The following is a 22,850-nucleotide window of genomic DNA, read 5'->3' as shown; positions in this document are numbered from 1 at the left end:
TCTTGTAACACAATATGCAGATTAACGGCCCCTGCTGATTGATCTGAGAGTCAAAAATGTGCCTTTCAGAGATACAGGAAGCTACTGAAAGTGACGGCTCTCTAGTCTCTCCTATTCATGTGAAATGTTAACTGGTAAAATCAAGGCAAAATTCTGTATATATATATATATATATAATATTTTAAATTTTTGTTGTTGGTATTTATTTTCTTCTACCCCAAAGAGTTAACCATTTGAACGGCAGTCCCTGGAAGAAAGAGGATAAGATCCAGCCATAGGCATCTCCTTGTACCAGAAATGCATGAACATTTTTTATATTGACTTACGAACTCCGACCTTCTCTGGCATCAGTCACCTTGCAGCCATTATTTAACCTAATCTTGCATCACCTGCTCCTGCACTTTGGCTTCTACAAACATTTTGGCACTCTTTTTATGTGACAAGAGGTTCTTGCTGACAACTGTTCCAAGCGTGTTTCCTTCCTATTCTTTGTAGACACTGATCTTTTTGATCTTCTAAGACAGGTCATCTTTTCCAAGCAGCCAAAGTAGCCAATGCATATGGCATCATCATTTCTTAATTTTGTACACAAAACTTATCTGAATGTCACCTTTTTTTTTTAATTTGTAGAGTTTTCTACCCCTGCAAGAATGTGCTGCTCCTGTGTGTGGGGACATGGCCTTTCTTGTTCACGGCTGTCTTTTCTACTCAGAATTCAAAGAGAAGATACTGAATTCAAAATTTTGACAGAAGAGCTAAAAGGGTGAACATAGGGTTTAGAAGCCAACTACAGCACTGAGAGAAAGTCAGAGTTGGAAGTTGAGAAGGAGACAGGCTGTTTCCTTTAGCAACTACTCTGTAGTCACCCTTAAGCAGGGCTTAATTAAAGGATGACTACACATCCCGTCTTATTTCTATTTTGTCAAGTACCAAAAGCAAAGAATTGTTAGCCATCCATATATAAATTGTACAAAAGTTGGACACTTGAGTCAAATGCCTGAGGTTTGAATATTGGTTCCACTCCCTCCATGCTGTGTGTCCTTAGTTAAGTCACTTAACCTCTCTCAGCCTCAAAGACCTTCTCTATCACTGATCACGTCTATTCCACACAGAGTTATGAGGATTGAAATAAAATACTGCACAGGAAATAGCACAGATGCTGGCATCTAATCAGTACTCATTATTAGTGTTATTTTCTGTTATTAACAAATACATTATACCTAGTTTTCAGTTACCTTGGGTCCTCTCTTCTCTTCTACATGTTGTTAGCTGGCCAGCCAGGTCTTTTGTTTGTTTGTTTGTTTTTTGCCTATCTCTTTATTATGTAGCAAATATGATGAAGAAAACAGAACCGCACTCTTGGAGAAAGTCTGCTTGGTATCTCACCCAGCCATCATGCCAGGTTAAAGGTTAAACTTACTTTCATCTGTACAGATATGTCACAAAACGAATGTTAAAAACTGTTTTTGGAAGTGTATCAAAGAAAATGTCATTCTATCCTTATCTTTCCTACATCTAATTATTGAATCCTTAAAAAGGTCAAACTTTTATTCTTAAATTTCTAAAGTAATCTTAAAATATAGTGTGTCCTTGGACTAATTGCTTTCTCTTTTTGGGTATCAGTTTGCCTGGTTTAAGGAAGTATACATATAATAAGTCCTAACATGTCAGCTCTTCACTTCTTGGTAGTGAGGTAAAAATTATGTTCTCATGTTCAAAACCAGACTCATCTTGAAAACAGCCCCTGACACACCTACACATTCATCCACTGTCAGACTCTGTAGTTATTCTGTGGGTAACATTGTTGTGTGTGTGTGTGTGTGTGTGTGTGTGTGTGTGTGTGTGTGTGTGCGCACGCGCGTGCGCACGTGTAGGGTGGGTGGGTGCGTGTCCTTTTTGCATATCGCACAAGCTTTCACTATAGCTCAGACTCTGAACCCTCTGCCCCAGTCTCATCTCTTAGCCCCCGGTCTCTACCTCCCCCAAAGGACCTCACTCACTGCTGATATATCACTGAAAACACCAGCTGTCATTCAAAGCAGTGAGGAACATGTACTGAGAGCTTACTGTATGTCAGGCACTGTACTATGCACTTGGCAATGCATTATCACTTAGCTACAACTCCCAAGATTTACATATCCACTTTCAGAGAATCTCATTGATTATATTCACATTCCTCACTCTCTCTAACCCCGCTCTGCCATGTACTATTGAATGATATCAGGCAATGTTTATAACTTCAAAAACCCCCATTTTCCTCATCTATAATATAAGAAAAATAATATTACAACCTCATAATGTCATTGCAGGTTTTCTTATCTGTGGCACAGTTGGTATTTGGGCTCAGATATCTCTTTGTTTTGGGAGGGATGTTCTATGCATTGCTGGATGTTTAGTAGCATTCCTGACCTCTACCCACTAGATGGCAGTATCCCTTCTTCCATTCCCCTCCCCCTGTATCCCTTCTACCTCCATTTTGAAGAGTGAAGTGTCTCTGGACAATACTTACTTATTTCCTCACCAGAAATATATTGAAAACTACTAGATAGAGTATAGGGAAGAATAAATTAGATACTTCTACATGCTGGGTTTAACAGTCCCTTAATTCATGTTCGTGTTCTCCAGCATAACCAAAGGACTTGTGGCTCCCAAGACTAGTTCTAGGTTTCCCTGCCTGCTTATTTTGTGCTTAATTCCACTGCAACAGTCTCCCACCCATCTTCTTCCTTGCAAATACTGCCCCCATCCTTCCAGAATACTTCTCCTACCAGAAGTTTCCCACGTTTCTTCCCAACTGATTAATATTTCTCCCTCTAAATACTTTTACCATAATTTTTGTACTTCAATCATGACATTTATATTCTGCCATGTTGTATACTTATTAGTGTAATTGTATCACCTCTCGTGTTGAGAACAAACACCCCCTAAGCTTGAGAATGAGAATCTTTTGCATTCTGTCTTTTTAGTTACTATAGAAGTGAGCACAGTTTCTGGTATATATTAATTGCTTGTTAAATGTTTGCTAAATTGAATTTAGAAAATAAATGACTTATTAAAAGGCAATGCCTGTGAATGTTAAATGAAAAAAATTGTTAGAGAATAAAATATTAGAGTTCTATCCATATGCTTGCTGAAATAATCAGATAATTGAGCCAATAGAGGTTTATTGTTTAAATTATTCATGCCACTGCCTGAGTTCTCTGCTTCTCTTTATATATGTAGAAACAGCTGAGAAAGAATAGTAGTTGTCATTTATTAACTATTAAGTGGTTTGTCTATTGATGGAATCCGTATTCTTCTGCTAGAAACAGAATTTATCAAACAAGGGAGAGACAAGATAATCTACATTATTACTTTATTCACCAAGAGGGCAGGCCAAGGAAGCAACTGCCAATGGGAAACGTTGCCAGTTACAAAGAAAAGTGAACTGTTTCCCTAACTCTGTCTGTCGTCTTAGAAAAAGCATCTCCCCCAATTAATTTGCTATAGTAGGTGAAATTTTCTGCTCTCTAAGGGCTTGAAATATAGACAAGCTTATACACAGCCACTGTTATATGATACAGTCGTGATGAAGTAGAAAAAACTTTGATCTCCTATTTGGAAAAAAAGAACTAAAGACTCAACATTACCACTTAATACCATTGCAGCTATGTTAGGTTGAATAATGCCCCCACAAAGATGCCCACATGCTAATTCCAAGAACCTGTGGATATGTTACTTTGTGTGGCAAATGGGACCTTGCAGGTGTGAATGATTCAAGATTTTGTGATGGAGAGATTAGCCTGGATTTTTAGGTGGGCCTAATGTAATCATAATGATCATCATAAGAGGAAGGAAAGGAATATTAACCTTTCATTCTCAGTTTGCTCATATAAAACACTAGGCTAATCTAGTACCAACTTCAATGGATTGTTTTCAGGGTTAAATAGATATGCAAAATTAATATAGGCAAATTTAATACATGCAAAATATCTGTCGCATGCAAAAAGTAATTTTTTGTCATTCTTATCATTTGTTTTTCGCAATTTCATAGAGATATCATTCATATACCATGCAATTTGCTCATTGAAGTGTACAAATCAATGCTTTTTAGTATATTCACAGTTGTGTGAGCAAACCACAGTCTTGTTTTAGAATATTCTGTCACCTCAAAAAGAAATACCCTACCCATTAGTGGTCATTCCCCATCATTCTCACCCTTAGTTCATCACTAATCTACTTTCTGTTTATATAAATTTGCTATTCTGTATTCAAGTCAATACAAAACTATATGCCTATCATGTTCATATTCAACATTTCCTACAAATGAAACCATACCACATGGGATATTTTGTGTTTGGTTTCTTTTATTGAGCATAACATTTTGAAGGTTCACCCATGTCATAGGACATACTACTATTTCATTCTTTTTTACTGCCAAATCATATTCCATTGTGTGGATATATTATATTTTATTTCTGTTATCACTGCGGGATAGACTATTTTTGTCTGTAGACAAAGGAGGAAGACAGGGCAGAGGTATGATCTTAACAGCTGTCCAGCAATGCAGAAGAAGCAGAAGGGAAAGGGTGGTTGGAAGGGTGGTTTAAAGGAAGCTAAAAATGTTATGACAGAGACACGTATTCTTCCTGGGGCTGTGCCTGCCTGGGGTACAAGGTAAACAGCGACTCATTCATTCTCTACAGAGGCAAACTAATGAAAAAAAAATTCCTGCTTTCTCACTAGCCCTGTTAGCATGAGCAAGTCATTAAACTCCTTGAAAGACAGTTTTCTCTAAACATCTCCCAGCCCTCTATTTCTCCCTTACAGCCTCGGGCTTACTTCATCAGCCCATTGGAAGGAGCATATGTTCATGAAGGTAAAGTACTTTTTTTTTTTTTTCTGAAGCTGGAAACAGGGAGAGACAGTCAGACAGACTCCCGCATGCGCCAGACTGGGATCCACCCGGCACACCCACCAGGGGCTGCCCCTAGGGGCGTAGCTCTGCCACGACCAGAGCCACTCTAGAGCCTGGGGCAGAGGCCAAGGAGACATCCCCAGCGCCCGGGCCATCTTTGCTCTAATGGAGCCTTGGCTGCGGAAGGGGAAGAGAGAGACAGAGAGGAAAGAGGGAGGGGTGGAGAAGCAAATGGGTGCTTCTCCTATGTGCCCTGGCCGGGAATCGAACCCGGGTCCCCTGCACACCAGGCCGACGCTCTACCGCTGAGCCAACCAGCCAGGGCCCAAGTACTTTTTTTAAACAGGAATCTATTTATAAAGTATAAAACTGGTTCAATAGTACATTGTGCTAGAGGCATTTTGAAATACTTTCTGTTGACCAAAGAATGCTTTAGAGATCTCTGAATAAATCAGGACCTCCAACTAGCCCTTGTGCTTAGCTGAAAATGAGTCCTTATAGATGTTGACAACCTGGCAGGTTGGACGCTGTGCGATTCGTCACTGTTCCACATTGATTGCTGCAAAATTCTAGGATATGGTAATATCTCAATAAACTCATTTTGTTGAAGCAAAAACCCAGTTGCATATTACAGTGTATCAACCAGTATGTGCATGGCTCCCATGTTACAGTCTTCTTAATGAAAGAGTAAGGAAGTATTATTAATAATAACCTAGCTTAAATTTAATGAGCATGTACTATACACTAGACAGTGTGCTAAGGTTTCTACATGTTTTGAATCAATAATTCTTCTTTATAAATGTCTTAAAGAAAAGAAACTTTTTTTTTTTTGCTCTATGTTTAAACAGTATTAAGCAAAGCTGGGGTTATAATCCTGTTTGATCTAAAACCAAAGCTTTAAAAAGGATTTTGTTTTATTTTTATTTATTAGAATTAAGTACAACAATTACATACTATCTCATATACAAAGATGGTAGGTTGTAAAGAAAGGATCTAGAGGTGGTATTTTGTTGCATTTTATTTAGATTCTACTTAGAAATACTCTGAAAAATATACACATCAATCAATTCTGAGAGTAAATTCTCCACAAAACACCAACTGATCTGATTTCTAATTCAGATTATATTCCTTAATGTAACTGAGAACTCCTCAGATCCTTTGTCATTGTCTCTGCTAAAACAAAGAAGTGTCTCTATATTCTGTGCCACCATACTTTATTCTGTCACTTTTACCCAAACTTTTCAAAACTCTACTCATCCATGAAATCTTCTGCCATGGAGGCGGAAGCCACCCAGACGTTCTGTTAATATCTTCAGTGTGACTGATAATTCTCTCCTGCAGTGTGGCAAGACAGCATATGCACATATGTGGGCAAGCGTATATATCTTTATGATAATGTGCATCTGTCCCTCTCATCTCTACCATAGACTAGGCAGATATTGAGCTCCAAGGGTGTGTCCTTGCTTTCTTCCCCAGAAGAGAACATCTGTTCACCTGAGTACCCGCCACACCTACCTCTGGGGTATGGTATACATGTTTAGTAAACATGTATTAAATGAGTGAGCGAGTGCTCTGTGAAGACAGTGACAATCTTGAAGGAATATCTTACACAGAGAGAAAAGAAGATCGCGTACAAATAGAGTCACAGATAGCTTTGCTTTCTTGGGTATTTTATTTTTAAGCACTCTCAGCTGAAAGCTCTGTGAAACGGCAGAGACTTAGCGAGTAATTTTCATTTCACCTGTTTTCCAAACGGTTACGACGTGCCAGATACAACATACTTAGGGTGAGCTTTTCACCCGCTCAGGTACGATGCTACGAGAGGGTGATATATTATTTTGGATGTCTTTCCCTTTTAAAGCCATGGAATTCATTTATATCTTGTTATTTACCATAGACACGAACCTTGGCCAAAAGAAGGAAACAAAAGATGAACAATGAAGTTCAACTTACTCCCCCCTTTTGCTTTAAAAAAATTATGAAAAATTGAAATTCTCAGTTCTGTGAGCTTCTGGTTGGATTATATCTAATTTCAGTCCTTTAAAATTATTGATGTTATTTTAAATAACTCATCAAAAATAAGCATTTTGATGTATTTATTCTGTTTCACACAGAGTCAGAAGAGCTGCCAATGCTTAAGAAGATTCCAATCCTACTACATAGATTTTAATCCCCTACCCACCTCCTTTCTATCTGAATGACCTCAGACAAATTACTTAGCTTCTTTCCCCATCAGTGTCTTTATCTCTGAAGTGAACACTATGTGAAAAGCAATTTCCAGGGAACCTAGAGCCACTAGGCTGCTTTTGCCTTAGCCTTCACTGTCAAGGACATATTTTTTACCTCAGGGACATGAACCATCCCATCCATGCAGTGTAGGGGTAGTTCCAATATTCTAGGAGAAAGGGTGAAGTCAATACCTGAAATTAAAAAACAAAAAACAAAAACAAAAACAAAATAAATGAACAAACAAAACAGAAACAAACTCATGGATACAGAGAACAGACTGATGTTTGCCAGAGAGGGGAGTGGGAGCTGGGGGACTGGGTGGAAAAGGTGAAGGGATTGAGAAGTACAGATTGGTAGTTACAGAACAGTGACAGTGATATAAAGTGCAGCTTAGGAAATATAATCAATAGTATTGTAATAACTATGTATGGGGTTAGGTGGGGTCAAGTCTTATGCAGGATCAATTCATAAGTTATATAAATGTCTAAACACTATGCCAGATGCCTGAAACTAATATAATATTAAATGTCAAATGTAATTGAAAAATAAAGAAATAAAATAATAAAGTCTCCGATAGGCCTTGAAAAAAATCTGGGTAAGAGGAGAGGGGCTTAACTAGAAGGACGTGGACTTCAGCATTCGGTTGCTTCCAAAGACTCGATAGTAGTTATACATGGGCTCAGTGCTCCCAAGCGATACCTTGGCACCTTTCCTAAGCCCTTTCTTTTGCACTTTGCAGGATTGCAGAATCATGAGTCTGTCATTTTAGTCACTCTGAGACCATCCATTCCTTTAACTGAGACCCAAATACCTACCACACGGGAAGGAATCTTGGCTTTACCCTGTTGCTGAGCAGCATGTATACTATTCTTTCTCTTTCAACCATTTCCAATGTCTCTTTTTGATCCCTAGCCCTGGGAATTATATCTCCTGTTCTTCTTGTTTAGTCCCATTTATGAATGATCAATTGGTTTAATTTATATTAGTTTTGGGCCCATCCCCAAAGATTTCTTTCTTTTATTTTATCATGTTGGTTAGAGTACCTAGCCTGTCAGTACTGTGACTTGTTACAACAGGCAAGAGATATGATCACTGTTAGAAACTAGAACCATAGCAGTCACAGCCTAGCCCCATTCCCAGAAAAACATGGTAGGCTCACAAACCCACCCCCTAAAAGTCCTCCTTCTGGTGTGAAAATAGTATCAATTATAAAGAGGTGGCATATGGGTGTGTCTTTTAAAGGCAATAGAGGGTCATTTATTATCCTTGAGAAAACTTTTTGTTTGTAATTTATTTTATTCTCTTAATTTATATACTTACATTTTTATTTCTTGCTTTAAGAAACAGGATATACATAAGAATGAGCCATCATTCCATTAATCAGGTATTTTCTATACATGTAAATGCATACTATATGTAATATATAAATTGTTGACATGACATTTACCTAATTTCTTATAATCAGGTATTTAAAATTAACAATATGTTGTAAATATATTTCCACATGTGTACATTCAGAGCAACAACATCATTACCAATGACTGTACAGGGTTTTATTATACCAATAGGTCATATGGTAAGTCTTTTATTTTCAGGAATTTAGGTTATTTGTCATATATTTCAACTGTTTACAATGCTTCAGTGATTATTTATATACATATATCTTTATTTATTTGTTTACCAATTTCTTTAAGATAAATCTTAGACAAGGTACAGTCAGGTCAGGGGTAGATACATCTTAAAGGTTTTTTGATAACATACCATATTGGTTTCCCAAAGGGTTACACCAAGTTACACTACCAATAGCAGTTTATAAAACCACTCTTTCTCTATACTCTTGCTACTACTGAGTCTTTTAATTCAATTTTTAATTTAAAGAACAAGAAGGAGCCATCCCATTGGGCTTGAATGTGCCTGACTAGAGCCACATCAGCTTTATGGTATAAAGATTTGTTAACCAGGGCCTGAGTCATGGGATTGTGGGCATGTTTTTTTCTATTACCAAGAACTTTATGAATCAGATATAATAACTATTTCAGTCACTATCAATATAGCTACATTTCAGAGAAAACCCAAAGTGGAAAAAGCTATATATATATATATTTTTTTTTTTTTCTTTTTAATAAAAAATTCCCATGGATGTAATAATAGCAAATGTTCCCTTAGTTCTCTTTAGATTGGGGCAATAATATTGTTTCACTTGAAATTACCTATCTCATTTTAGACACTGGGGGGGATCTAATTTATAGATATATTTCTGGAAATAAGTGGAACGCTAACTGTTCCTAAATAAAAATGTCAATCATAAAGGAACAGCCACTGCAAATTAACCATGTAGATCTCTCCTTTTTATATATGAATCACAGACCCGACAAGGTTGTTTGGAACCTTACTTGTTAAATTCTGTTTCTCTGTTTATTTAACCATCCTTCACACAGCAAAAATCCTCAGTCTCTTTAGAAAGAAGTCAGGAAGAAATTTAAGTATGGATAGAGCCATTTTGTACTAGGATAACAATTCCAAAGGAGACAAAAATCTGTATTCCATTGCTTATATACAACAGGAGGGAGAAGAGCTGTGATAGTTAATCTAGGGAATGTTATAATTCTGATCTCCCCTAAGATCAGAATTCCTATAGAACCTGATCTCCATTCATTTTACAAACTGATTCTAAGTATAATTAGAAACTTTATAAAACACAAAACAAAATCAAAGTTAGAATGCTTGCACTTATGATCTCATTTTATGATGCTGTAATTTCTTGGTGCCCGGAAACCAGACAGCTCTGACCCTCTAAGGTAAATTCTTTAGGCTAGATCTATCCCTGATAGATCTAGCTTTCTCTTGTTACCCATATTATTTACTTTTTCTTAAATTTTGATTTCCTAACATTCTAAAAAATGACATTATAAAGGTATTAAGTATATGAAAAAAGAGATAAATTGTCATTGTCTCATTCTGAAATAGAAAGGCAAATGTATATTTCAGAAAACAGACTCATATATTCATAACTAATCTAATTATTCAATCATTATTCAACTAACATTTATTACATATCAACACTGAGCACATCTTTGGTTGATCTTAATCTGAAGAAGTTCTAAGGTCTTAAATTGGGGTTCTAAATTAGGATTTGTATTGATTTCTTCCTGGAACAGGAAAACCTACTGAACTAAGACCACTTTGTTACTCTTTATTTTTATTTATTTTTTGTATTTTTCCAAAGTTAGAAGTGGGGAGGCAGTCAGACAGACTCCCACATGCACCCAACTGGGATCCACCTGGCATGTCCACCAGGGGGCGATGCTCTGCCCATCTGGGGCATTGCTCTGTTGTGGCAGGAGCCATTCTAGTGCCTGAGGCAGAGGCCATGGAGCCATCCTCAGTGCCTGGACCAACTTTGCTCCAATGGAGCCTTGGCTGTAAGAGAGGAAGAGAAAGACAGAGAGGAAGGAGAGGGGGAAGGGTGGAGAAGCAGATGGGTGTTTCTCCTGTGTGTCCTGGCTGGGAATCGAACCTGAGACTTCCAAATGCTGGCTGATGCTCTACCACTGAGCCAACCGGCCAGGGCCACTTTATCCCTCTTTAAAAGTCTGTTTTATGAAAGATTATTACATTTGGGTTCCCAGGGAAGTCCCAGTCTTTCTATTTCTTTAGTATACCTCTTCTCTCTTTCAGTATAATTTTTTTTTCTTTTGGGGACTAGTTTATTTCTTTTTTTCTTTCAATTATTTATTTATTTATTTTATTAAAAAATTTTTTTAGTAAGAGGAGGGGAGGCATAGATACAGACTCCCACATGCACCTCGACCAGGATTCACTTGGCAAGCACACTAGGGGGTGATGCTCTGCCTATCTCAGACCATTGCTCTGTTGCTCAGCAACCAAGCCATTTTTTGTGTGTGCTTGAGGCAGAGGCCACTGAACTTGCTCTAAGCAATTGAGCCATGGTGGCAAGAGAAGAGAGAGAGGGGAGGGAGGGGTGGAGAAGCAGATGGTCACTTTTCCTGAGTGTCCTAACTGATAATCGAACCCAGGATATCCATATACCTGGTCAATGCTCTACCACTGAGCTAACTGACCAGTCAGTCCAGGAACTAGTTGATTTGTATTTACTGAGTTGGTTTTACTTTCTCCAGAATCTAATTATATAGCTGGGTATCTAGTCTGGCATTTTTGCAGAAGAAAACCATGGCTCCAAATTCTAGAGATGAAAACAGTTGTTCCATATCTCTCCAATTCATACCTCACTGACAACAGCAGACATGCCAAGCAAGTTCCCCACTTTGTGATCATACGTCCTAACTCCCAAACCCTTCCATAGCTCTCTAGGCACTGAAATGTTTTCTTTTCCTCTCTATATGTTCCTTCCTGAGATCATCTCCTAAGGACTATATTTTCCTTTCCATTCCTCTTACATGGTTTCATTAGTTCAAGTGTAGTTTGAGACACTCATTACCAAGATTACAGCACTGCTCTTTTGTGATGAAATGTAACTAGAAGAATATTTTAAATCTGAAGTGTTTTCATTCCACATTAAAGGAATAGATGGGAGATATCAGGCTCCTCTTTTAAATATCTGAAGTGTACACTCCAGGCAAAGTAGAAGTGTAGAGACAAGGAATATTCCTTTTTCAAAGTGAACACAAGTTGCAATCATGACTTGTACAGATTTAATCATACTTTCAAGTTAACTTAATAGCTTGCAAAAGTTCAAGTTTTGAGTGTTAAAAAGTTGATCAATTTAGTAGTCCCTTGACGTTCTTTAAGGGTATATTCAAGAGACCTATGCTAATAATGAACTTTCTAATTAACACAGTAATCCTCACATTTTTGTGGATTACTAGATGTTAGTAGGTGATAAATCATATAAGTGACAAGGTAGTGAGTATTGAATAAAATGAAATACAGACACCCTCCTTTCTGATGACAGATCTATCTTATTGCTGATGATTAATTCTTCCCCATGGTACATATCCGTGGTGTAGTGGCAAATGCAGATGATTACCTTTTCATCATAGAATACAAAATTTTTCAATCCATTATATTTTTTCTTTGCTACTTCAATATAACCAAGGGAGGGCAAATCGCCAAAATTTGACCAAGTCTAATGACTAAAATAAATCAGTTTTTCTCCTTCCCTGATCTCAAATTTTATATGATGAAACACAATAGTGAAAGGAATAGGGAAGTTTCATTTATTCTAGAGGCGTCAGTCAGTTGAAAATATTAAGTGGGTTCTTCTACCAAGTTCCATCTATAGAAGCCTGAGTTGGTTTATAGTTTGGTACCAAGTTTATTATTTTACTTTCCTCCAAGCTCATGATTCTTTATTCTGTACTTTTAATAAGTGACATCAATGATTTATTAAATTACAATTACAAATCTCAATTGAGACAAGTACACTGAGTAAAGTTAGCTAAGCTGACTTTAGGGATAGCTAAATTATTCCCTCTACAACCTCTTTACAGAGTAAATTAATAGCATGCCTGAAAGTTAAAAATTACTGTATCTAATGGCTTTTTAAAAACAGCAAATACATATAGTCATCTGCTCTGTGACAATACCAACATGGTCACTGTGACTCTGAAAATGCATAACTTGTAACAAGCAGCGGGCAAAAATTCTTCCCAGTATCTGGCTCGTGGCTTACACCGGGAGAAATTACAGTACTGTGACTCCCTCCATCCCCCAGGAGGAATCTATTAGTGTGCTACTAGGTTAAGGAAATCCTGATGCAACCTCTAAAGAGCCCTTCTTGTTGACAGGTCACTCCTATTCTTCAGTGGTTTCAGGAAAGAATGCTCATTCCCTATTTTTATTTTCTTTTTTTTCCATGTGAAGGGCACTCCTTATATTGTCTCTCTTAGACTGACCCCCCTTTTATTTTTCTTCTCCTTTACTCTCTCCTCTCCTAGATCATTAGAGATATTTATTTTATTGCTAAACTTGGGAGCAAGACTTTGTCAGATGTAGTTTAACCCATTCCCTTCACCATCATCTTGAGGGCTGGTGTTTCAAGATACATTCGAGCCTGCTACTCCACACTGGAAATGTTACAGGGCAGACGGCTGTGTCAGGGATGCCGGCAGTGGTCCAGCACTTCCTGAGACTGGGTAGGTAAATCTCTCTAATGCTGGAATTGAATGTCAAGAATTCAAATGTTTGCTACACACTGAAACAGTATTCTCAGATATTAATGAATCATTAATAAAGGCGGTATCTGGCTCTCCATTTGTCTGTTGTTTTGACTTATTAAACCTCACTTTTATTTTCGGAGCTTTAGCAGCTAGAATGGAAGTCCCCCCAAAACAGAGTAGTGGTACTCAGAACTTACCTCATCACAATTTCTCCCATTGGTCATATCTTCCTGAGGATACCCACAGAAGTTAAAGAAGTCTTCTGGATTTCTGAAGGTGATGCTTCTTTTATACCTGGAGTAAGACAAGCCAAAGATCATATTTTTAAGTCAGACTGTACAAACAAAAACAAATTGGGGTTAGAGTTTCCTGCCTGCCACATTCCCCTAGTAGAAGTTAGTGATTTGAAATAATGCAATATTGTAATATTCATCTTTCTAATATAGATTAACACATTGACATCTATATAAAAGTATACATATAGACATACATACACAGTTTAACACAGTTCATTGATCTCTAGATTTGCTACTTTTTTGTCAATGTTTATTTCACTGTATTATTGAAATGTGTCATATTTCATTGGAGAAACTTTTTATCTACAAATAACTTTTTGCATATATATTTAATAGATTTTTTTTGCTCTCACCTCTTTCTTTTGTCAAGAGCTCAAAATAATAAAAATACAGATAAGAATCACTTTGTTTCAATCCTAATAATCAGTTTTTTTCCACCCTAATGGATATTTAAAAAAACACACAGAAATTATACATTGTAATGTCCAGATTTCTCAATTGGATAGATCAAAATGAAAATAAGTAAATACAGGCACTGGACTGAGATTTAGGCCTGGATTCAGTTCATAAATCTCACTGAATCTTAATCTCTGCACAAATAAAATGAAGTGTTTTGTACAAATTTGCTTCTGAGGCCCCTTCCAACTTCCAAATTCTGTGATAATTGTACTTCTGTGGTCTGATTTAGGTAGAATGGTCAAGAAGAATTTGTGGTAACAGAACTCTCGTATTGAGAGAAAGTCCAATTTTTAAAATAAATTTGTATATGAACCCAAGTTCTGGCTTGACTTCTGATGAGCAACTAGTTACTTGCTGGTAAATTACACTAAAGTTACCATAATCAATCAATTTCAGGTTGATCTATTGATTTGAAAAAATCAATTGGGTATCACATGAAGCTGAGTAGAATTTGATTTTTAAAGCACAGGATGCATAATCCTTTGTGGGCTGACGACCAGTGTTCAGCTACTACTCTCCTGCTCTCCTGATGTGGAGGGGAAGAAACTGGAATTCTGAAAGAACCGGGAAGATTGTAGGCAAGCTTATAAAATATATGCTCCAATTCGGCATTACATCATGACTATTTTTTTTATTCCTCTCAGTTACTTGCCATGGAGAGGTAATATTTCTGGGTGAAATAGTCATAATGAATTGTTGTTTCATATGTAATTGTCTTTCAAAAGCAATAACAAAAACTGAGAATAGACTGCTGAAATAATGACTCAGAAAAATAATTTTAAAACATACAAGATTGTTGTTGTTGTTAGAATAATGGAAACAAAGTTAATCCTGTACTATATTTTAACACTGGAATAAACTCTTTACATTATTTTTAAGCCTCATAATTGCCCTATGAGAATTTTGAACCATGATTGCCTTTTCATAGGTGAACAAACTAAGGCATGAATCAATTGTCCAGGAAAAGGGAACACACGGCAGTTAGCAGGTGTGCGTGGTGTCAGAGCCCACGCCGCTTCCTGCTGTGGTGTAGATCAGGCACTACCAAGTTTATTGGCTCCACCTTGCCCCAGTGCACGTTCAATTTCAATGAGTTCTCTTGGACTTAGACTTATCAGAGCTTCTGAAAGCATTGGATAATATTCACCCTTCGGTATATGAAGGCTCTTCAGATATGTTAGATGTCTCTCCAGGACATTTTTTTTTTTTTTTTTTTTTTTTTTTTTTATGTTCAGGGGAAACAAAATGCTGCTTTTCTTTTTCTTTTTTCTTTTTTTCACTTTCTCGCCTGAGTTTTTTTCCTGGTATTTAGCATGTTTCACGGACAAGTGTAGCTAGCAGGATGCCGACTTCGTGAGGACTGAGCGAGGTGGGCTGCGGCAGGGGCAGAGGCTTCGGGTGGACAAGCTCTGTGGCGGGTGGTTGTGAAGAGAAAAACCGGGCAGAAGGATTGTCGATCGGAACAAAGTGAATCATATTATTATACAGATTCATAGACTGTGAGGCTGAAAGAGGCCTCGGTAATCGATTAGTTCAACTCTTACAGTGTGTAGGGAAAGGAAATAAGACAAAAGGTGTTTGCGAACTAGAAACCGGTTTCCGGATTCCCTCCATCCAACCAGCTTCTCAGGAGTAGCATTGAATCCTCACGTGCAGGTTTACGCGCATGTCTTCAGAAAGAAATGGACTCCTCTAAGCTTGCACATGTCAGTCACATGGGGTGGTTTTAGACCCAGAGAGCACAGTGGTTTATGAAAAAGTCCTTGGAGTCAGACCGTCTTAAGTGCCAGGGTCAGCAACATTACTTTCTGATTAAAGAACTTTAGGAAGGTGGCTTTATCTCTCCAGGGGATCGTTTCCTAGTCTGTGAAACAGGATAATGAGAGCGACACCCCCTCTGTGCTGCCCTGGGGATTAAGTGAGAACTTCTGAAAAAAGCCTTTGCATCAGGGCTGGGCACAGAGCGGGTAAGCAAATATAGAAATTTCCGGGTATCATCCTCATTGTCATTACTATCATCACCGTAATTTCTTTCATGTGAGCCTCATATAATGAGATAGCTTTTGAAAATTGTGTTTTGTTTTTAATCTTTTTTAAAAAAAATATTGATTTTAAAGAGAGAGAAAGAGAGAAACATCGACTTCCTGTTCCACCCATCCACACACAAACTGGTTTACTCTTTTTTATCCTCCACTGGTTTACTCTTACACGTGCCCTGACCTCCGATCCAACCCACAACCAACTGAGCTACCTGATAGGGTCCTGCATTTTCCTTTTAATTATGGAAATAGGAATCCCAGTGAAAGGAGATTCTGGCTGAAACTACAAAATAGACTGAGATCACCAGGAAGGTCATGAAGACTGTAGGTTTCCCATCAGTGAAATGGGAAAGACACTAATCTAGACACAAATGTGAAATTACTTGTGCAATCCCATGATAGAGTACATTCAGAAATTGATCTTTCTGCTCAGTTCTATCCAATTCAGTAGGGCTGCGAAGCAGAGGTTCTTGTAGCTTCCCATAGCCTGACCTTGTAACTCAAACCAATGATTTTAAATGACAAAGAGAGAGAAAGTTTCACTTTTTTCTTAATCATAATTTGATGTGAAAGAATGAATGCCCATTTAAATTCTGTTGTTAGGGAGCTCAGTTGTGTAATATGCATACAAAAGTAGTTCCAGATCAATACAACATGTTTTAAATTTACATTAACATTTAAGTTAATGAGAAGCTCAATGTGAATTATAGAGCTTTAGATGTTTAGGACTATGTCCTGCCTTGCCAACTTGGAACAGAGTCTATTGACTCACCTTCTCAGTCTCATAAACAGCTTTCAGGATTTATGTGTTTCTAGTGCCAGCGGCTTTTCAGGCTGGTGAATGGTGCCATATTGACCTCACCAGGGAATGAAGTTGGCTCTGTCCACCAAAGACGTAAAATACTTCCAGCAACTGCACACACTGTCCCTGAAAGGCAGTGTGCCATAGATGGTTGTCAGGCTTGGGAATGCTGTAGGATGAGCTCTTACTCCATTTTTCCCTGTTAATCTTTTTTCCCCTTTTTATTGAATCTATTGGGGTGACACTAGTTAACAAAATTATAAAGGTTTCAGGTGCACAATTCCACAACTCATCTTGTGTGATTACCACCCCAAGTTATGTCTCCATCCATCACCATTCATTCCCTCATATCCCCTTTCAGCCCCCTCCTCGGGAATCACCACACTCTTGTCCATGTTTATGAAGTTTTTTTTCTCTTTTTATGTCCTTTTTTGCTCAACCCCTCTCATCTCCCCACAACAGCTGTTAACCTGCTCTCTATGTGTCTGTCTCTATTTTGCTTATTAGTTCATTTTGTTGATTAGATTTCACATATGAGATAAATCATATGGTGTTGGTTTATCTCTGACTGGCTTATTTCACTTAGCATAGCCAACAGATATTTCCAGGGTACCAGCTTTGGACACAGAACTGTGCTAAAACTACACAGATTCTACATTAAGGATTTCCTAGGCCACTGAAGAATACAGTCATATATATAAACAACTATAAAATTAGATGGTATGTTTCATGATGAAAGAAGGTATACACTGGATGTGATCAGAGGCACTTGAATAAGATTGGAGGTGAATCAACAATAGCTTTCTAAAGAAATAAGGATTGAAAGACAAGTAGACATAAGTCAATAAAAAAAGAGCAATCTCCCCATCAGAGAAGAAAGCCAATAAATAAGACAGACACATCTTTTCTTCAATGAATGAAAAGTTCTAAATGATTAAAGTGTGAGGGGTGGAGTAAGGTTGTGTGTGTGTGTGTGTGTGTGTGTGTGTGTGTGTGTGTGTATCTACAGATGTATACAAAGAAGTCTGAGTGTAACAAGATGCTATTCATGGTTAGGTAGGAACAAGTTTATAAGAATCTCATATACCATGCCAACAAGTTTGTACACTATTCTTAAACAAATGCAGATACAGAGGTTTTGATGTATTTTTCTTTGTTCATTTTAATAAACCTAATTTGATACAGACATTTCAGATTCACAACAATATGGAAAGGACATTTAGTTCCCATATACCTCCTTTCCTTACACATGCAAAACTTCTCCCTATTTTGGATATCCCACACCACTGTGGTACATTTTTCACAACTAATGAACCTATATGGATACACCATTATCACCCAAAGTTATAGTCTACACTAGAGTTTGTTCTTAGTGTTGTATTGTACAGTCAATTAGTTCTGACTAATGTAAAAAGACATAACTACTATTGTAGTATCAAACAAAATAGTTTCACTGTCTTAAAATTCTCTGCACCCAACCTCCTCATACCTCCATCACCTTTAAGACCTTATAACCACTAATCTCTGTATTGCTTTCTTAGTTTTACCATTTCCAAGATGCCACATAGCAGTGGTCCCCAACCCCCGCGCCTTGGACTGGTACCGGTCCATGGGCCATTTAGTACTGGTCCGCAAAGAAAGAATAAATAACTTACATTATTTTCATTTTATTTAAGTCTGAACGATGTTTTATTTTTAAAAAATGACCAGATTCCCTCTGTTGCATACATCTAAGACTCACTCTTGATGCTTGTCTCGGTCATGTGATACATTTATCCATCCCACCCTAAAGGCAGGTCTGTGAAAATATTTTCTGACATTAAACCGGTCCATGGCCCAAAAAAGGTTGGGGACCACTGCCATATATGTAGTTATATTTTATTCCAAATTTCATAGAATCCAAATTCTATATTGGCTTCTTTTACTTAGTCATCTACATTTAAGGTTCCTGGCATGTCTTTTCATGTCTTGATAGCTCATTTCTTTTTAACACTAATATTCCATTGTCTTGATATACTATAGTTTATTTATTCACTCATCCACTGAAAGACATCTTTGAGAAATCAATCAATGAACAACTAAGGAACCGCAACGAAGAATTGATGTTTCTCATCTCTCTTCCTTCCTGTCTGTCTGTCCCTATCTGTCCCTCTCTCTGACACTCTCTCTCTGTCTCTGCCACAAAAAACCCAACCAACCCCCCCCCAAAAGACATCTTAGTTACCTCTAACTTTTGGCAATTATGAATAAAGCTGCAATAAATATCTATGTGCATATTTTTATGTGAACACGTTTTTAACTTTTTTGGGCCAATACCAGAAATGCCATTGCTGGAAAATATAATAAGTATGTTTAGTGCTGTATAATACCACAAAAATGTCTTCCAAAGTAGCTGTATCATTTCACATTTCTACTACAATAAGTGTTCTTATTGTTTTATACCCTCATTAGCATTTGATAGACCCCAAAAGGTACAAAGCTTTGAAAGGCAAGGAACCCCTCCAAAACATGTTTTTGTGGGTAGATTGAGTCCAGATCCTTCCAAAGAACAAATTAGAATATTTTGGAGACTTTGAAGAGTTTGATACCATTGACTTTCCCATGGATACAAAAACAAATGAAAGAAGAGATTTTTGTTGTACCACCTACAGATGAGGAGTCAGTAAAGAAATTGCTTGAAAGCAGATTTCAAATCAGTTCTATGAAGTGTGAAATCAAAGTTGCCCAACCCAAGGGGTAGATAGCCAGCAACAGCAATAACAAAAAGGAGGAAGAGGTATTGCACCTGGTGGATGAGGTAGTACTAGGGTTGTGGCCGAGGTGACGGCCAAAACTGGAACCAAGGATTTAATAACTATTATGACCAAGGGTATGAAAATTACAATAGTGCCTTTGTGGTGATCAAAACTATCCTGGCTATGCAGCTCTGATTATACTGGATATAACTATGGGAGCTATCAATACAATATGGACAGGGAAATGCAGGCTACAGTGGCCAACAGAGCACTTACGACAAGGCCTCTCGAAGGGGTGGCAATCATCAAAACCATTATCATCCATACCAGAGGAGGACATTGGAGAGAATAGGAGGAGGTTGCTAAAGTAACCCATCTTGCAGGATGCCATTAGATTGGTCTTCTATTGCTATAAGATGATTATTTTGGGCACTGGCCGGTTGGCTCAGTGGTAGAGTGTCGGCCTGGAGTGCAGGAGTCCCAGGTTCATTTCCTAGCTAGGGCACACAGGAGAGGCGCCCATCTGCTTCTCCATTCCTCCCCCTCTCTTTCTTCTCTCTCTTCCCCTCCCGCAGCCAGGGCTCCATTGGAGCAAGGTTGGCCCAGGCGCTGGGTATGGCTCTGTGGCCTCTGCCTCAGGCACTAGAATGGCTCTGGTTGCAACAGAGCAATGCCCCGATAGGCAGAGCATCGCCCCCTGGTGGGTGTGCCAGGTGGATCCCAGGAGGGCGCATGCGGGAGTCTGTCTGACTGCCTCCTCACTTCCAACTTCGGAAAAATACAAAAAACAACAACAACAACAAAAAAAACAAAACAAAGATGACTCTTTTGTAAAAGACTTTCTAGTATACAAGTCACAATTGTATCTTACTTTATGTAGCTGCTCATTTGTTTTCTTTGTTTTTATTTTGTCTTTTACTGTCTGTGTTATGGTACAATGTGGGTTTGTGTTCATACAAATTTTACTTGTATGATTTCATGTTAAACTTCAAATAAATGCTTTCATATATATATATGTCTATAAAGAATCATCACTCTGCCAATATTGTGATAAATAGATGGAAAATGACAGTCAGTCCCATAACATTGTCGGATGTCAAAATAGGCCCTAGTGAATCCTTGATGGAGTTCATATTCTAACAAATGCAAGATACAGATGGTAGAGAATGTCTGAAATACTCAGAAATTCCAGGCTTCATGGCTTTTTTTGACCACGGGGTAATATGGGTCAATTAGAGAGATAGAATCAGTAACACTATACCTGTGTTTTATCACCCTCATTTATTTTTGCAAAAAAGTCAATTTATTGAATACCAATTATGTGCCTGAGAAATGATGAGATTCTATGATAGAATGATGAACCAGAAGGCATGGTCCCTGCCCTCAAGAAATCTACATTTTGGTGAGAGATGAGGAAGAAAAACTAAATAAATAAAAAGAATTCAAGATAATGGCAAAAACAATTGAAAAATTAACAGGGTGATGTGATAGCAATTATTGTTGGGTTAGTCAGAATTTCTTTATCTGTAAAGAGGTTAAACTTGGACTCACTAGATTCAAATCCCAACTCTGCCACTTGCTCATGATGTTATGCTGGCAAGAACTGCTTCAATTCTCTCATCTGTACAATGAAAATAGACATCTACTTCATAGACTTATGAGAATTGCATGAGCTAACACATGTACAGTGATTAGCCTCCTACTTGTCACATAAAAAGGCTCAAAATTATTGGCAATTATTATAGTTGTGGTTACTATTCTGACTCTACCTTACTATGACTTTTTCTTAGATATCTTGGTCAGGGAAGGCCTCTCTAAAAGGATAAGACTTGGGTTCTGGTCTGAAGAATGAGAGAGGTAGACATGTAGAGAGTTTCAAAAAGGGCGTTCAGACTATTTTCCTATAAAGAGCCAGCAACAAGTGCAAAATTCTTGAAATAATGCTATAATGTTTTCTACTTACTGATACTACTCTACCCTATATAATACCCACAGTGTGATATTATGTGAGTTTCAACTACTAGAGCTTTGACTATAGGAAAGAGGGGATCACTTGCCTCAATCAAAAAATCAAAATGCAGAAGTCATCTGCTAGGATTACACAAGAAAATTTACTGTGCAGAGATACCTACCAAAACTTTTTTATTTTTATTTTTTTGTGACAGAGACAGAGAGGGACAGACAGACAGGAAGGGGAAGAAGTAAGAAGCATCAAGTCTTTGTTGTGGCACCTTAGCTGTTCATTGATTGCTTTCTCAAATGTGCCTTGATGTGGGTCTACAGCAGAGTGAGTGACTCCTTGATCAAGCTAGTGACTTTGGGCTCAAGCCAGCGATCTTGAGCTTTAAACCAGCGACCTTTGGGCTCAAGCAGCGACAATGGAGTCATGTATATGAGCCCAAGCTCAAGCCAGCCATCAAGCTGGTGAGCCTGCATTCAAACCAGATGAGCCCATGCTCAGGCTGACAACCTCAGAGTTTCAAACCTGGGTCCTTCACATCCCAGTCCATTGCTCTATCCACTGCGCTACCACCTGGTCAGGTCCAACACTTCTTTTTTTTTAACCTCTTGATCAAGACCATATGATTAGCTAAGGATCACAATTATTAAAAATTAGTAAACTGAATTTATTAACAAATAAATGTCTTGATACTTGGCATTATAAACAATAGAAGTGGGCCTTATGAAAAAAAATTACAGGTATTTAAAATATGTTTAGTGACCTATATATTTTTAAAATACTCCTTACATTTACATTAATACAGTTAAAGAATCTGGTGAAGCATAAATCTTATATCCTTAGGTCTGGAGGACACCTGTTGCTTGATCCTTAAAGGTTCTCTGTCCTGCCAGGAGTTAGAAGAACACTATTGGCTGATCCAACCATAAAGGCATACTATTTTGTCTCTAGAATGTTATCTGTTGAAAGGTGGCATGCAGAGCACCTCAAACAACAAAGGATGTAACTTCGTTGCATTTTTAGAACAGGTTGTTGTTAAAAGTATATTGTACTTACACTAATGCAAGCATGTTTATCTAATAATCCTGTGTGTTTGACAGTTAGGTCAGTGACTTTGCTTTACTATTGTAGAGCACTGAGGGTATAAGGAACACTTAACCCAGCTCAGACTGCTTTGCCTGTTATAATCTAAAAAAAAGTCTCATAATTATACATTATGCAGCATCAGACAGTTTAGGTCAATTTGCAACAGTTAACATGTCCCATGAATAAACAGGAAACTGTTGAATCTTG

General features: G+C 37.8%; 1 protein-coding gene across 1 annotated transcript in view; it reads right to left on the bottom strand.

Moving 5' to 3' along the window:
* The window catches only part of LRRC4C (leucine rich repeat containing 4C), a 1,251,478-nt gene that overhangs the window by 194,366 nt on the left and 1,034,262 nt on the right, over positions 1-22,850 (bottom strand). Inside the window, exon 6 of the mRNA XM_066363087.1 lies at positions 13,464-13,560. The gene's annotated coding sequence lies outside the window, so the exon portion shown is untranslated. The remainder of the gene's footprint in view (positions 1-13,463; positions 13,561-22,850) is intronic.

Source organism: Saccopteryx leptura, chromosome 1 (genome assembly GCF_036850995.1).
Source record: "Saccopteryx leptura isolate mSacLep1 chromosome 1, mSacLep1_pri_phased_curated, whole genome shotgun sequence".
Lineage (NCBI taxonomy): Eukaryota > Metazoa > Chordata > Mammalia > Chiroptera > Emballonuridae > Saccopteryx > Saccopteryx leptura.
This window is presented reverse-complemented; position numbering and strand designations above follow the sequence as displayed.